This window comes from Lepeophtheirus salmonis, chromosome 9 (assembly GCF_016086655.4).
Source record: "Lepeophtheirus salmonis chromosome 9, UVic_Lsal_1.4, whole genome shotgun sequence".
NCBI classification, from domain to species: Eukaryota; Metazoa; Arthropoda; class Copepoda; order Siphonostomatoida; family Caligidae; genus Lepeophtheirus; species Lepeophtheirus salmonis.
In genome coordinates this window covers 27606952-27622639 of record NC_052139.2, presented here as the reverse complement: position 1 = coordinate 27622639, position 15688 = coordinate 27606952, and the positions used below count along the sequence as shown (strand labels likewise).

Here is a 15688-nt window from a genome sequence, read left to right as displayed (position 1 = left end):
GAATACTTAGACAATCTCTCCTCAAGAATAAAACAATACTAATAACGCCTTAAGAAAAAGTCAAAAATATGACGTGCTGAGTCTCTTGAGTGCTACATAAGTGAATCGCACCACACACTTGACGATACATGCAAAATGGCTGCAAAGTTTTATTAGTATGACTACATTGTTATTTCTAAGGCCAAATAAACTGTATATCAATATCATGAAGCAGATATTTAATGCATCCGTTACACACGCTTAATGTTAAGTGTAAAAGGTTTGCGAGACTTCATTTCTATGTTAAAATTATCCTTAGATCGAATATTGTTACATTTTATTTTCATATAATATACATCAGTGAGCACTATTTACATTGTAAAAAACACTTTATAAACACTCAATGCTACATGCAAGACACCCGTCAGATTTCTTTAATATGACTATATTTTGATTTTTTAGATACTATAGAAATTGCATGTGTCTGGGGTGGATTTTGGGATCTTATGAGGGTTATTTTATTGTCGTTCAGCTACAGATGGGAAAGCTATCTATAGATCCGTTTGATGTTTCGGAGCCTCGAGACATGTTAAAATAACCCTGTGTCACTAGAAAGAGCTCCGTATATAATATTTATGCCTCAGATCAATGGATTGTGCTGAATAAACTTGGAATCTCAAGGGTTTTCTCGGAAAATCCGATCCATTTTTCAATACCCTCTTCCTATCCGGTTATACCTTTTGACGACATTTAGGCGAAAAGTAGGTTGCCATCTTTCGTCTCTGTTGTTCTTGCAACATGATATTTTTGTCTAATTTTTGGCATTTAACATAAATAAAAGGCTAAGGCCATCGGGTCTATGTAGAAGGGGGGAAAGTTCAAATTGTTGCAGTATATACTAAGTTGTTAATTGTTAAAAACTGGTTCTAAGCTTTTGCAATACCTGGTATATACAAAATAGTTGAGGTAAATCCGGACCATTTTAATGACGTCCCTAACAATAAGGAAATGCGTATATCTCAGTTTTAAATTAAGAGGTTGAGCGTTAGCTTTAGGTTAGTTGGGTATCTTTTAATTAAAAATATAGCGAAACATACATCAAGAAGATACTCAGGTATCCAAAGATCACAGGCTACAACATCTACACCCAATGGTAGGAAGAAGGGGATTTATAAGACAAACTCTTGTTCGAGAGTAATAAAAAACGCACTCCCAGATTCTTAGTAGGCCAGAAACAGTCTATAAAATAATCTCCTGGGAATCCAATTAACGTTCTTCCCAAAAAGCACCAAGTAAGCCGTGCAATAGTCTCCATTACCATAAACACTGATCTGAGGATGAAGGCATATTCCTTCTACAAAAGACATATCCTTAGAGGCAAAATGAAGGTCACCCAGGCTCCCCACAAAAAGAAAATTGCTGAATTATTACAACTATCATAGTAACTGAATCATCTTTTATTTGGATGAGAAACAATGGACTGTGGATAGATCCTACAACATCCAGAACGATAAATGGTTGGCCACAGAGAGAGTTAATGTGCTCTACGTCTTTAAAACCAAGCTTAGTGCATCAAGACCCTATGGGTAATTCGATGTAACGTCAGTGGCATGCCCCCACGTCTCTTTAAAACAACCAAGTATGTCATGATAAATTTTAGCGTGTCAGATTCAAAACAGCTCATGGTAATTGAATCAAAAAACAAAAAGGTTTTACAACCCTACCTGGCCTTCCCTACAATATTATGGGTGGTGTTTTTGTAATATCATTGTTGATAATGATTTATAAATGGGCATACACACTTCAAATATTAGATGAAGTTATTATTTTATTTATATTAGGGTGGACCAGAAATAGAGTCCCATAAAAAATTACAATTCTTATAGACTTGTTTAGCATCTTCTAGTCTAATAATATTGAGTAGAGATTTGGCTGGCAAAGAAAACTCAGGAACAGAAATTACTATAATTCTGGAACAAATTCTGGTAGCAAAAAAAAAAATATATATATATAAGGATTAATTTCTTGTGAAATTAAACTGAAGGACACTCTTGGAGATCAAAAAGGTGTGGGGGTAAGGTTGCTCTTGAAAAATCATAAATATTCCTCACGGATTGACAACCTTCAGATCTGGAAATAATGACATCGAGAAGAAACTCAAATAGCATGATTGCATACGCCACATATGATTTAAAATCTCCCATATTTTCCTTATTTGAACCCCTAATATACTAGCATGTATTTCCCTACCATTGGTAATATCAGAGGCAAAATTTTTAAAGAAACTAGCTGTAAGGATCAATAATCACTAGAAGAAAAAAGTTTTAATGAATGATCTCATTATTTAATGCATTAGATGGAACAACGTAGCTCAATGGACAACGCACTCGGGAGAATTTAATCTCTTGAACTGGATGTGCGTAGGTTCGCGCCCCGGGCGTTCCTAAATAAGTAAATATACATTATGAATATGGACTTTAAAGAAAATTCTTATATAAAAATAACTGTAGTATTTTAATGTTTACTTAATCAGTGTATCTCCATCCGACCAGTTAAAGGCATATTTAAAAAAAAATTCACTGGTGTCTAATTTGGCATCTAATTTTTTTATTTGAATAAAGTTAGGAAACTTGGTTATTCATATAGTTTTTATTCGAGACGCCAGTTCATTTTAATTTATAACAGGATCCTCGTCTTGTCCAGACCAACTACAAAAGAGGCGCCCATGCAAAATGTCACCCTCCCATGTCCAACAGTGTAGTTACATCGTACAGATTCTTGAGCAAAATAATTTTGAAATTTTTAACTCCCCCAATGAGATCACAAGGGATCCAATGTCCATTCTTTAATTTCAGAGAAGTGGGGATGAACAGGGGTTTAATTACATCATACAGATTCTTGAGCAAAATAATTTTTAAAGAAACACCCCCAATGAGATCACAAGGGATCCAATGTACATTCTTTAATTGCAGAGAAGTGGGGCTGAACAGGGGTTTAAATTTTTTGGAAATAAATTTCATAAATTAAATTTCAAGGATTGAATTTTTAGAAGAAACATTTCAAATACTATATTTTCTAATAAAATGCAGAAATTCCTTTGTTTGGAAGGGGTTATAGCTCCTTCAGTACACCCCCTGCGGATGCCCGAGCTGAACAGGAGGAGACCAGATTAAAACAAACAATGTTCTCAATCATAAATAAGGACCAACACAATATAACTCATGTAAATCTGGTTGATTCCTCAAACTGAACACACAGATAGGAGTTCTGCCTTATTGAATTGCAACTTGTGTTGAACATAGATAACTATTTATGGTCCATTAAACTCCCTAAATGTGTGAATTATTATGTTTGTAAAGATCAACATAGCTGTAACCGACTTTTGATTTTTTGCATTAAAATTTTTGGTGTAGGCGTATTTGTATTTCAATTGATTGAGGAGAAACAGTTACATTAAGGCAGTTATGATATTTCGTTATTGATGTTATATCTATCCTTTTTTGTAAAGAATCGTAGTTAAAAATCAAATATATATATATAACTACTTCCATTAACTCTTAAAAGGTCACGGGGTTCTTTGAATAAGGTATTTAGAATATTATATACATACAATAACCATGATAGAATCCATTTTATTTTATATTTGAATTTTTTTTTTGTCAAAGTATGTTAGTGACATTTTAATAATATGTCCATTGACAAAGTAAAATACTTTACATTTATGACTCATAAAACTTAAATATTTAAACAGAAAATATAAAATACTTTTACACAATTCCTATCCATCCCATGTGGTCTAATGGCTAGGATAGCTGGCTTTCACCCAGCAGGCCCGGGTTCAATTCCCGGCATGGGAATTTTTTTGTCATTTCCTTAGATCAGTGATCTTCAAACTTTGTTCAATATCAAACTCCCTAAATACCACGATCATTTAACATTTCTGACATAGAATTATGTAAAAAACAATATTATTTAAAATAAAGGACATATTTTTAACATAATCTGCTTATATAATAGAAAAATTTGATCTTTTTTCTGCATAATATAAACAGATAGTTTAAGAACCACTGTCTTTGATCTCTATATCTAATGTTTTTTAAAGTGGCTGTATGAGAGTGGTCTGAAAATTTTCTTACCTTGGAAGGAAGATGGCAGCAATCGTTAATAAAAGCTAGTCACATCAATTTAACATCAGTTGAGAGTTACTCACCCAAGTTTCAGCCATTTTGGACATATAGTTGTTATGTTACAGTCGTTTGAGTGAGTTGAAAAAATGGACAATGTTGAGTGTCGATCAGTCAACGCAGTTTAGGTGGAGATACACAATTATAAGTCCTCAACAAAAATACAGTCAAACAGTGGACTGCAAATATTTTCGTCAAATGAAGAAGCGATCACTTTCGTGAACAATTTTTTCTTAAAAAACACCGAGTCCTTGTTGGGTGGGCTACGGAGATGGGAGCATCGCTGGGAGAAGTATGTAGACTGTAGAGCTACGGGACAACTACTTTGGAAAATAAAATAAAATATTCATAAAACATGTTTTGAACCTTTGTTAAGTGGGAAACTTTTCAAACCTCCCTCCTTATAGATTTTCATCTTTTGGATTTTTGAAATTTTTACACAACAAATTTAATTTTGTAAATTTTTTCCAAAAAATAATTTTTTAAGTACATCTATGGATTTTTGAAATCTCTTGTGAACAGTTATGCTTTTTTTAAATTTTGAGTTGTTTTTTCAAAAGTAATCCAAAAACCAAGGCTTCCCAAAAATATAATCCTGTGGACACCCATGGCTTGGGCCTAGTAAAACCCATCTTGTTTGCATATCACTAGTTATTTTCATTCAGATTTTTTATATATCTACATATTCATTTAAGGTTTTTTATCGAACATGAATGGTAAATAGATCAAAGTTTTCCCATGGGTACATTAAATAATTTTTTGTGAGAAATTGATCTTGAAGGATTTAGGATAAAACCTTTTTATCTCTTAATTGTAATGATTTGAATAAACTCTATATAAATGGCTCATATAAATAAAGTTTTTATTTATAGATTTGTTTCTACGGAAGAGGTTAATCACATCCTTTTTTTTATTGTTTGAAAATCTTACCCATCAACATAAAAGCAACCTAGAATGCTACCTCCCACAAATTATTGATTCAATTTTGGATTCAATATCTCTTCAAGATATACATTCTGTCTATGGGAATCTACGTATATATTGTCCTATCTATTTGAACTCCTCAATCATTCTTCTTACGGCTAGCCACTGTGGGCTCATCAGTAAGTTCTCTAAGATCACCAAACACCTCAGCTTCTTCGGATTTTTGGTCTATTTGAAAAAGACCATAATATTGGAAATAAATTAAATATTATAAATAAAATGTTGATTCAAAACTATAGTTCACAATCTTTATAAGTATCTACACTTATACCAGGAATTTGAATACAAAGACTTTAATTGACTGAAAAAATATGCCTATGAAATAATGGACCCTAAGTAGGTAAATGTTAGTGTTGAGACTCGGTTCAAAATCAAATTTTTCACCAGCTTCGTACTAAGTGATTTTTTCTTGATGGATTGGGACCGATATTTAGGTTAAGATTGCAATTTCCGACTACATGAATAAATCAAGCCTTACCGTGTTATTTTTAGGTTTTATTAAGTATAGCTGTAGGTAATATTATTCACAACCATGCCCCGAGAGATGACGGCACCAGGCAGAAGGAGAGTCTAAAACTACTTCAAAATATACCCTAAACATTCTCATAAAGGTATTTACATTTTATTATTTTTATGAAGTAGTGTGATAAATCAAGGAAAAATCCTTTTTTTTTTTTTTGTTTGGTTTGGTTGAAAGGGATTATTTTCTGGAATGATTTGTACGGATATTTCGGTCTATTACACAACCAAAGGACACCTAAAACAAAAATATACAAGTTGTATTTTCATCCTATTTATCTAAGTGAAAAAACCAGCGGGTATGGGATTTCCTCTGCATCGGGGTCACTTACAATTAACCTGCAGATACATTTGTTCATCTCCATCGGACTTCCTACAGCATCAAGACGTCCATTACTGTCCCATACAGCCAATAAGGACCAAAAATTGTTGCAGAAACAATATGGTTGACGTTTGTCTGGCCTCTATGTGGCCCTTTTCCAGTCCTGATCTCAACCCTCAGGACTTTGCAGCATCTTAGAAAAGAATATCTGCCGTACCTCTTATCCAAATTTAGATTCGCTCCAAGCTGCTATCCTAACAGGTGTGGTACACCATAGTTTTCATCATCAAGAGTTGCCAATCTGTTGGCCGGTGTGCGTAAGCTGTTATTTGTTGTAAAGGAGGACTTTAACATGTTAAAAATTGGTTTATTGTTGTGGTTTCTTGATTCTATAAAAAACACGTTTGTCGTAATTTATTCATACTTTTTCTAGTTTTGGGGGTTTTCCACATTGAATTATCATTGGATTGGCTTGAGTTTTTTAGCTAGAGAAGAAATATACAATCGGATCAAGCTAAAAGCTTGGTCGTAGTAAAACCCAGCTTTTTTACACCCCTAATTTTGTGTGAAATTTGCTATTAATTTGCTTATTTTTCCGGTCTCATTTTTTTATTGTTATATTTGAGTGTCCCAAAGTAAAAAGGTAGGGTTCAAAAAATTATTTATTGATAATCTACAGGAGAGATTAATCTAATCCTTTGATATGTAGGTATACATATGTTAATAGAAACTTTGTTTTTAGGATTGCTATTTTACTTTGATGTTCAAGCTTGACATACTTTTTTATTGATTACGGATTTGGTGACCATTTTAATACATTTTTAATATATAAAAAAAAACAATAATTTTTCATGTCTCCTTTAATGGCTTGATTATTATTGTTATTCGATATATTTAGCCTGGATTTGTATGCTTAAATATTTATCTACAATACACATATAGGTGCCTGTAGTTTTATTATCCATTAGATAGTTTGCGTTACCTGTATTAAATTTTCAATTTGTACATAAAATATCTTGATAATGTTTTTTGCTCTTAGCAAAACCATTCCTTTATAGAATAAAGATACTGATTTGATTCTATGCACTCAATCAATAAACAGTACATATTATGTGGTAAAAAGTGTCACTATTGAATTTTAATTGATTGGTCATACCGGATCGTGCAAATATTTTTGACATTAAAATGAACGAATTAAAAAATGATGTATAATTTCATTTTACATGCAATATCAAAAACCGTATTCTGAATACATGTAATTCATAATGACCATATTACGGAATGTTATTTTTAAATACGATCACTGTAAGTAGAAATAAATTGTATATGATTCGGTAGCAAAAGGTGGACGACTCTTAAGCCTCCTGGCCTTCATGACCTCTGTCAGAAGATGGTGTATAAGTGTATGGTGTATCTTTGTGTATAAGGAAAATCCAAAGTCGCCTATAATGGACCTCCTGATGGTCTTAGCAGCCGTGTTGAAGTGGTTGGCGAGGTGATTCAGAGATTTGGTGTTGTCCTTCATGATCTTCGTCTCCAGATCCCTCTTTAATTGTCCTCTCCACTTCCTGCTTTCCTGGAGAGGTCTCCTCCATCATTCTTCATCTTATCCACATTGAAAACCAGGCTCCTGCTGTACTTTACACTGTCCATTATCTTTTTCATCTAAAACTTCAGGATCTAGGAGATCTGAGATGCGCTGCCTTTTAGCTTAATAGGTGAATCAAAATATTAAAAAATAATCACTTAACCTTCCTATATTAATGAAAAGGTGAACATTAATTCATCCTCCACGTTTTGCTCCACACAGTGTTGCCTTTTTTTTCCTTTTTCTTGCCAGCTTCCGTTACTTTATTCGCAAGAAATATAAGCATTTTGAGATAATCACAGTGCAAAAGCTTAGCATTTTTAATACTGAAATAAAGCAAACAAAAAGGTCATTGAATTATCAAACTTTTCAGGTTAAAAACATTGGTGCAAATAAGAAAAATAAAAATAAAGATATAAAAACTATCCAAGAGCAATTGAAAATATAATAATATTAGAAGCAAAATAGATTTTGATTAACTAAAGAGTTGTTTCATTTTTTTAGTGTAATTTTTAATTGATCGCCATTTATTGCAATCCATTGTCAATGGTAACAATTAATAATGAATAAATATCAAATAGTTTATAATAATTACTATTAAAAACATTAAGGTTAGTCTACATAAATAGAAACTGCATGAGAAATAATAAAAGAGTATACCATGTGCACTGCCCATACACTTAATAGTTATGGTATTTCTTTAATACCTAACGAATCCTCAGACATTGGAAATGATGGACTACCGTAAACCTTGCGACTAAGTGGTTCTGTCCCTCTTTTATACAGACCAATGGATGCTGGAGATCGTTCAAGGTTCGATAGGGACGGGACTTTTTCTGGAGGGGCCCTTCCCCCTCTTCGAGTGTCATTTGGAGGACGCAGAATCTGTCTCAGTCACTTATTTATTTTGATTATTAGATCGAAACTTTAGTAATATCTTTTGACTTTAAATAATTAAAGATATATTTTCTTGAACGCACGTCTTCTCAACAGTAATTTAAGAGATGAAATAATAATCAGGGATGATCTTTTCTACTGGAACACATTTTATTTTGTTCAATTTACAAGAGTAAAATCAAAACAAGACGTTTTGTGAGGGATTTAAAAAAAAATCATCTGAAAATAGTGCTCTACCGATATTTATTCAATATGCAAACCCTTTGCTCTAATAAATGCCTTAATACTAGGCCTAAATCCCTTGTAGACCTTGACTATGTAATCAGACTCGAGTTTGGTCCATTACTTCTTAATGGAAGCCTTTATAGACTGCACACACCTGTGATGAGTAGCACACACCCTCCACTCCAGGCACGTTTACATAAGGTAGTTTCTCAGAAAGACCATAGTGGCGTGGTAATAAGTAGCTACATCTTAAGTGAAAACAAAGTCGTCCCCAAAAATTTATGTGCTCCAAGCACATTATTATCCAAAAATTCTGGACAATACATGCAAATCCTTTCGACATTGTATCAAGCCAATGATTTGCAAAGATGGTGGACACATTGAATAAATTATTTCTTTTATATTATTAAAACTTGTTAATAAAATTTCAAACCTCTGTTTGTTTCTCTTATTGCTCAGGATGCAGTTAAAGATTACCTGGAGGACACTGTATAGGAACTCTGTTACATCCGATTAAGCCCTAGTCTTAAGATGTAGGGCGAGATCAGACCAGACGTCACAACTTTGGAGCGTATGCATCCCTACAATTTGTATTAGAAATAGGAGTTGACAGAAGGGATTTACTTTAATAACGCGAGTTCACATTGACTCTCTCAGAGTATTTGCCCAATTAGTCTATGCCATTGCTTTTAAATCTCAATTGTATAATTAATCTACACAAAAATAAACAATAATAACGTAAATATTATTTATCTTTAGCTTTTAGTTAATGGAAAACATCATACAGAGCCAATTATACGAATCATTGACCATTTTGTAAAAATTCCCCCCTTCAACTGCAATTATTATTAATATACAATGGAAATATTTTGCAAGACACTACCTGTAGATATTACCGAGTGTGTGTTTCTTACTATCTTAAGCTCATTATATATGTATATATTAGTGTTGGGTTCGAGTATTGCTAAAATACGAGCTAAAGTTATAATCAAAACCCGAAAGATACGAATATTGTGATAAGTCAAATTTCTATACAGTAGTTCTCAAAAGGACAGTAGAAACTAGATTCAGACGCTTCGTTCTTATTAAAATAAAAGTTGATCTTGTATTAGAAGGAGAATCCATGTTACATACATAGTTGGACAGCTAAATGTGGACTGATAATTAAAATTAATTTTCTCATCAAAATAGTAAAGTTTACTTATTATTTTGTTACATTCTGTTTCGGCCATTCTTTGTGCATAAACAAACTATTGTAAACATTACGTTATCTCGTCATTTTGAGTGAGCAGAAAGACCAAAAGGTAGCGCATCTCAGATCTCCTAGATGTTGAAGTTGGGGGGCAAGGATGATGGACATTGTATAGCACTTCAGGATCCTGGCTTTCAAGGTGGCCAAGATGGGGAATGATAGAAAAAACATCTCAATGAAAACAGTAAGTGGAGTGCATAATTTAAAGAGGAATCTGGAGTTTCTGTCCAGCAGGAGAAGAAAATCAAGGAAGACCCCCACCAATTGCCAACGACTTCTCCGTGACCCCTAGGACCATCAGGAGGGCCGTGAAGGGCGACTTGGAACTTTCTTCATACACGTATGCCACCTAAGAGGTTTCTATAAGAAAAGATGCAAAGAGATTTGGCCCCAATCCTCACCCTATTTCAACCTGCTGGACTTTGCTGTGTTGGCACTCTGAAGAGGAAAACCAACAAAATCCCACTCCCAAATATGGACTCACTTCAATCGGATGCAATGGTCAAATCTTGCAAGACCTTCTAGCTACGTGTAAGGTCTTTGACTGATGCTCAAGGTGTCATAGTACGTGGCATACTCCTTTTTAATGTATTTCCCTCCGAATCCAAATGAAATGATAGAGTCCCTTTAAAACCCGTATGGAAGTGAACTACTTGGCTCCCATGTAATCAAAGCCTGGGAAATAGTCTTGGACGAAAATAATATTATAGAACCCTCTGATAAGGAACATCCTTATCTCAACGTAGCTAATCCACTTTGGTTAAACGTTAACCCTAATACTAAGCAAATCAAACTCAAAATTGAAAAAGGGGAAATGAACAGCGTAAAAGAAGGACATATAAGTAAACCAATGCAATTAAATTCACCAAACCTAGATTGAAAAGGGCAACATTTGCGACTAATTACAAAAAAAATAAGTACATTTTTGAATTAACCAATAGTTGCATTTATTCTGAAGAATGTCCCTGGAGCATGCTACAAATGTCCAGGAATAAAATATATTTTAAGCAGATTTAAAGCAATTTTATAAGCTTTGGGATAAAAAAAAATCCGAGCTCCTTAACGAAGGGTAAAAAAAGAATATACTACTTCAAAAAATGACTGAATCAGTTTTTTGGATTAAAAATCACAACAGGTCTATAATTTTTGGACCCAAAACCAACACTAATATATGACTACATGCATAAAAAATTATTTTTCTTCTTCGGTTGGCTTATTTGCATAATTAGACAGCTTGGCAACTCTTGTACGCTTCTTTATTTAACAATAATAACATGTATTGCACTATCGTGAACGAGAGTTACATACGCCTTAGGGTGGAGCTGATTGTTGAAATGTTCCTTTTTCTCTGTAGATACTTTGAATTTCCTACTGAATTTATTTAGTTAAGCTTTTTTATTTACAAGAATTTAAAATATTTATTTATATATATTTTTTACCTTCTAATAAAGGTCACAAAAAGGTCAAGAAGTTAAAGGTAATTCAAATATGTTTTTTTTTGTTCATCAAAGTAAACAATATTTGTAGGGGGAAATTTAAAGTATTTATCATTTGAATTGAATTGTTTTGGCTGTGATACGCTTACGAACAGATAAATAGTTCATGTTACTAAACTTATCGTTCCATTGGACCCATAGATATGGATTCTCATACTTTAAACTTTAGTTGATCTACCTCTAAATATTCTTCAAAATAGTACAAAGTTAGTTAATGATATCTATAGAATAAAAGAAACGTTTTGAAATCATTTAAAGAAACAAGATCTACCCTAATGCACATTGCGCACGTCTTAGAATCTTATCATTTTTTTCCTTATTTTTATGACACTCCTTTAACATTATCATCAACAACAGAAATGTTATTTTTTCCAAATGTACCTACTAATGATAATTTGTTATACATCAAGATAGAAGAGTCTGGGAATAAATCCATCAGTCTTTTTGTATCAAACATACAAAAAAACAATGGCCACAAATTATTAATAAAGTGTGCATCAGCGAATCGCGGAAAAATAACTAATTAATTATTTTTTTCTCAATATATCTGGCCCATAAAAAATGTACAAAAAAAATGCATTCTAGACCCATACAGATTAATGATACTTTTGCATTTGTTTTACCTTGAAGAGTGCCTACATATTCGCGTCTACTTTTCAAATGAGGCAGTACAAATAGGATTCAAGGTCAATCAGGCTGTTTTTCAATTTTATTTTGATCTAATACTTGCTCGAAAATCACTCCTGCTTGGCAGATGGTTGTACCTCATGTTTATAGTGGTAGAGGTCAGTGTGGAGGGGAAGGATATGTGGAAGCTTAGGGTGTGTATGAAAGGACAGACCACAGTCATGGGATAATGTATTTTCCCATGCGTCAGGTGCCGCCCTGACTGTGTGCAACCCTGCCACTCATTTTTTCATGATTCACAAATCTTAACCGCTTAACATACAATATCATCAGATCACACTAGATAAAATAACTCTTCTAAGAACATTTACAGGATTGAGTAATTACTTAAAAATGGGAGCTCTTTTAACCATTTGTTACACCAGAAACAGGCATGAAGGGAGTGAGTTTGTAAGGAACCACCCTGTCTTACAATACCTCATAGATGGTAAACTAAAAAGTTATGAGCATTTTTCTTCTTAGAATGTCCTTTGTGAGCTATATCTCATGATTAATACATTGATTCAAAAAAGGCTTTAAGTACGCTTAAAGATTAAGTGTACACTTTAAAAAAGTTTATTTATAGTTCAGCAGGTGGCTCAATTTTCTTTTGTGCTGTATATAAACTCAATACAATATCAAATGCAACAGCAAAGTAGTGGCTCCAACTATTCTGTTCTGGTGATATGGAGGTCAAAAATGTCGATAAAATAATGGAAATCATGGAGTTTGGAACCATTTAAATTGGATCATTCTAACTATACTCATTTTATTTTCAAAATAAAGCAAAAAAACTCTCAGAACTTTTTACTTCGTCTATTATTATCTTCATTCACTTGATAAAATATTGTAAAAGTACTTCATAGTATTTGGTTTTACCCTATATACGAATAATGAGGCCTTATGATTATTCCATTTCATCATAGGCAGAATAAATTTTGTCTTAAAAAAAGTTAGTAATATCAACGATGAAATCATCTTCCATCGTCCAATAGCCAACATACTTTGTTACTACTATTTTTGAGTTATGATATGAACAACATGTTTTGATATGTAAATAAGATATTTTTTTTCTAGATTTGATTGATAAATGTATTATTAGATCATTGTGCAGGTATATAACAAAGTTACTAGGGAAACTGCGTTATACCTAATTGTTTTTGGTCATATGGTATTTGTAATTCCAAACCATTTGTTTGTTGTTGTTAACAGGAACAATGTTTTTTTTTTTTTTTTTAATTTTCTAAAGGAGTTATCATAGTTATTCATTCATTTTTGTTAAGTTTATACCACGTGTGCGTGTGCTCCAGAATGATGTGGTCTAACAAGGAGGATTCCTTGGGGAGTAAGTCCCTCTAATAAAATAAATATATATGAATTTAAATATAATTACAGCCCTATGTACTAATCCTATTTTAAATCTTGAAGGCCCTCCTCTTTAAAAACAGTAATTCAGCTTCTTATAATATACTGGCTCGTCCATTGAAATCTGAAAACTTACTAACTCAATAATTAATTTAGATTGAGCGACATATTAAAGCTTAAATTATTTGTTACAAGACAAAATAAACCTGAGCTCTTTAGCTTGTGTAGAAGTAGAGAAAATGACATTTGAATGTGATCGATGAATTTCGTGTCATACACTGCCTGCATCTTATTTAAGTACAAAACGTTGGAGAGAATGAATGACTCTCTCTAAAAGGCCAACATGTGCCCGGAAGAGTTAAAAAAAGCCCAGGCCAACTTCTATAAGTCCATGAGGGCCCATGCAAGAGATCTCAGGGTTTTACACTAGTTTGTCCAGGAAGTGGAGGGTAGAGAGGTTACTTTTGATGGATAAAAAAAACAAATCTCTTCCGTTGCAAGACTCTGTTGAATAATTTGTTTGAGTTATTTATTTTTTTAACTTTTGGCCTCACTACAGCCCTGATGCCAGGCCCGGATGGTCTGCAGTGTCCTTGATTTAAAAACTGAGACCTTCAAAGCCACTGTCAGCCAGCACACGAACCCCGTGACATAGGACTACATCCACAGCGTGTGGTAGGTCTTTCGTCGCTGTCTAGAAGCTATCATTGCGACTAAAAGGCTACATTAATGATTAAGAGGCTCAGACACACATCTAATTATAGAATTAATTTTGTTTGAATGATATTGTTAATTAATCAATCATATTTTGTTAAAATAGTTAGCTCAATGTGTTCAAATTTTAATAGACCACTCGGTAATAAGCAGTCAATAGTAACAATAGTCTAAATTCAGCAGTACCATATGTATAGCTCCTACTTTCTCTTTCCGTTCTTTTTTTCCTTACAAATATATCAACTCCAATAAGTTGTTTATGTTGGTACGAGCAGAATATGAAATCACCTATTAATCGTTCTTCACGGCCTTATCCAGACATTCAGATAATATTATCCACGGGTGTGTTAAAAATAAAAAAATAAACCAAAGATTAACATGGACATCCTGGTATCTTGAAGAATATCTTAGCTGTCATAGCTTTTCATTAAATTGGCTGCAAGCATCCCTGAGATGAAGGAAATACATAAAACAAACCCCACTCCGTATCTACAAATCGTGAAATCGTCCTTGTTGGACTGGGAGTGTAATTGAGGATCGACATCGGAGTAATCCCGGCCTGAATCATTACTAGAATCCCCCCATACCCCCCAGTCAAAGTAACTTGTTCAATTCAGTGGCAGGGATTTAATTTACATATTATCGTTGTTGTTTTTTTTCTTTTTTTTTACACTTAAATATCGAACAGTTACGCAAAAATATATATATAAATAAACATTTTAGCTTAAAATTAAAATTTTGCGTTAAGATTAAATTATCATTTTACTATAATTTACAAAAAAAAAACATATATAAAACTAATCAAATGAATACTATCAGAGGTTAAAATAATAAGGTTTTTACAATACAATTAAAATAAATGATGATGAAAATACTAAAAACAAGCCTCAAATTTAAATTTTAGATTGCCTTCAAATCTTTTTCCATGCCTTTAAATGGTGTCTTGAAGTTGACAAGAGGTACTCTATTTCTTCTTCAGCCAAAATACACGAATTTTTTCCAAGAGACGAAACTTTAATGGAAAGTGCAGCATATCTTATACGGTATTTAGTAATAACAATTGCTCTAAGCTCTTGAGAATGTAAAACATCATTATTTTTTATTCTGTCTCCTATTAAGGATTTATAATCTAGTAAAGTAAAATAGAAAGCTTTGGTTTCTGATGAGACTATTATGTTCTTCTTGGAAATCTGGAACAAAACCATAGCCTTGACAATACCAGAGCTTTACCAAGGGACATTCGACAAAGTCATGTAGAGTGTCATTCAAAAGCTTTTCACAATCCATCATACAAAAAAAGTTAAATAATCCAGCGGGAAATTATGGAAATTTATCTGTAAACTTTAATCCATCCTTTATGTCTCTCCTCTCAGAGAATTAGATATCTTTATTCCACTTTTCTGGGAGCTCCAACAGCTTGAAATGATCATCACAAATTTATTCTCCTCCATTTGATGAATTAAAAATTTTCAAAATGGAGGTATGATTGATAAAAGG

General features: G+C 33.0%; 1 non-coding gene across 1 annotated transcript; it reads left to right on the top strand.

Moving 5' to 3' along the window:
* The first annotated feature begins 3764 nt into the window (after positions 1–3764).
* Positions 3765–3836, top strand: TRNAE-UUC (transfer RNA glutamic acid (anticodon UUC)). The gene has a single exon. It is a non-coding gene; the product is annotated as a tRNA-Glu (tRNA).
* Positions 3837–15688: the final 11852 nt, after the last annotated feature.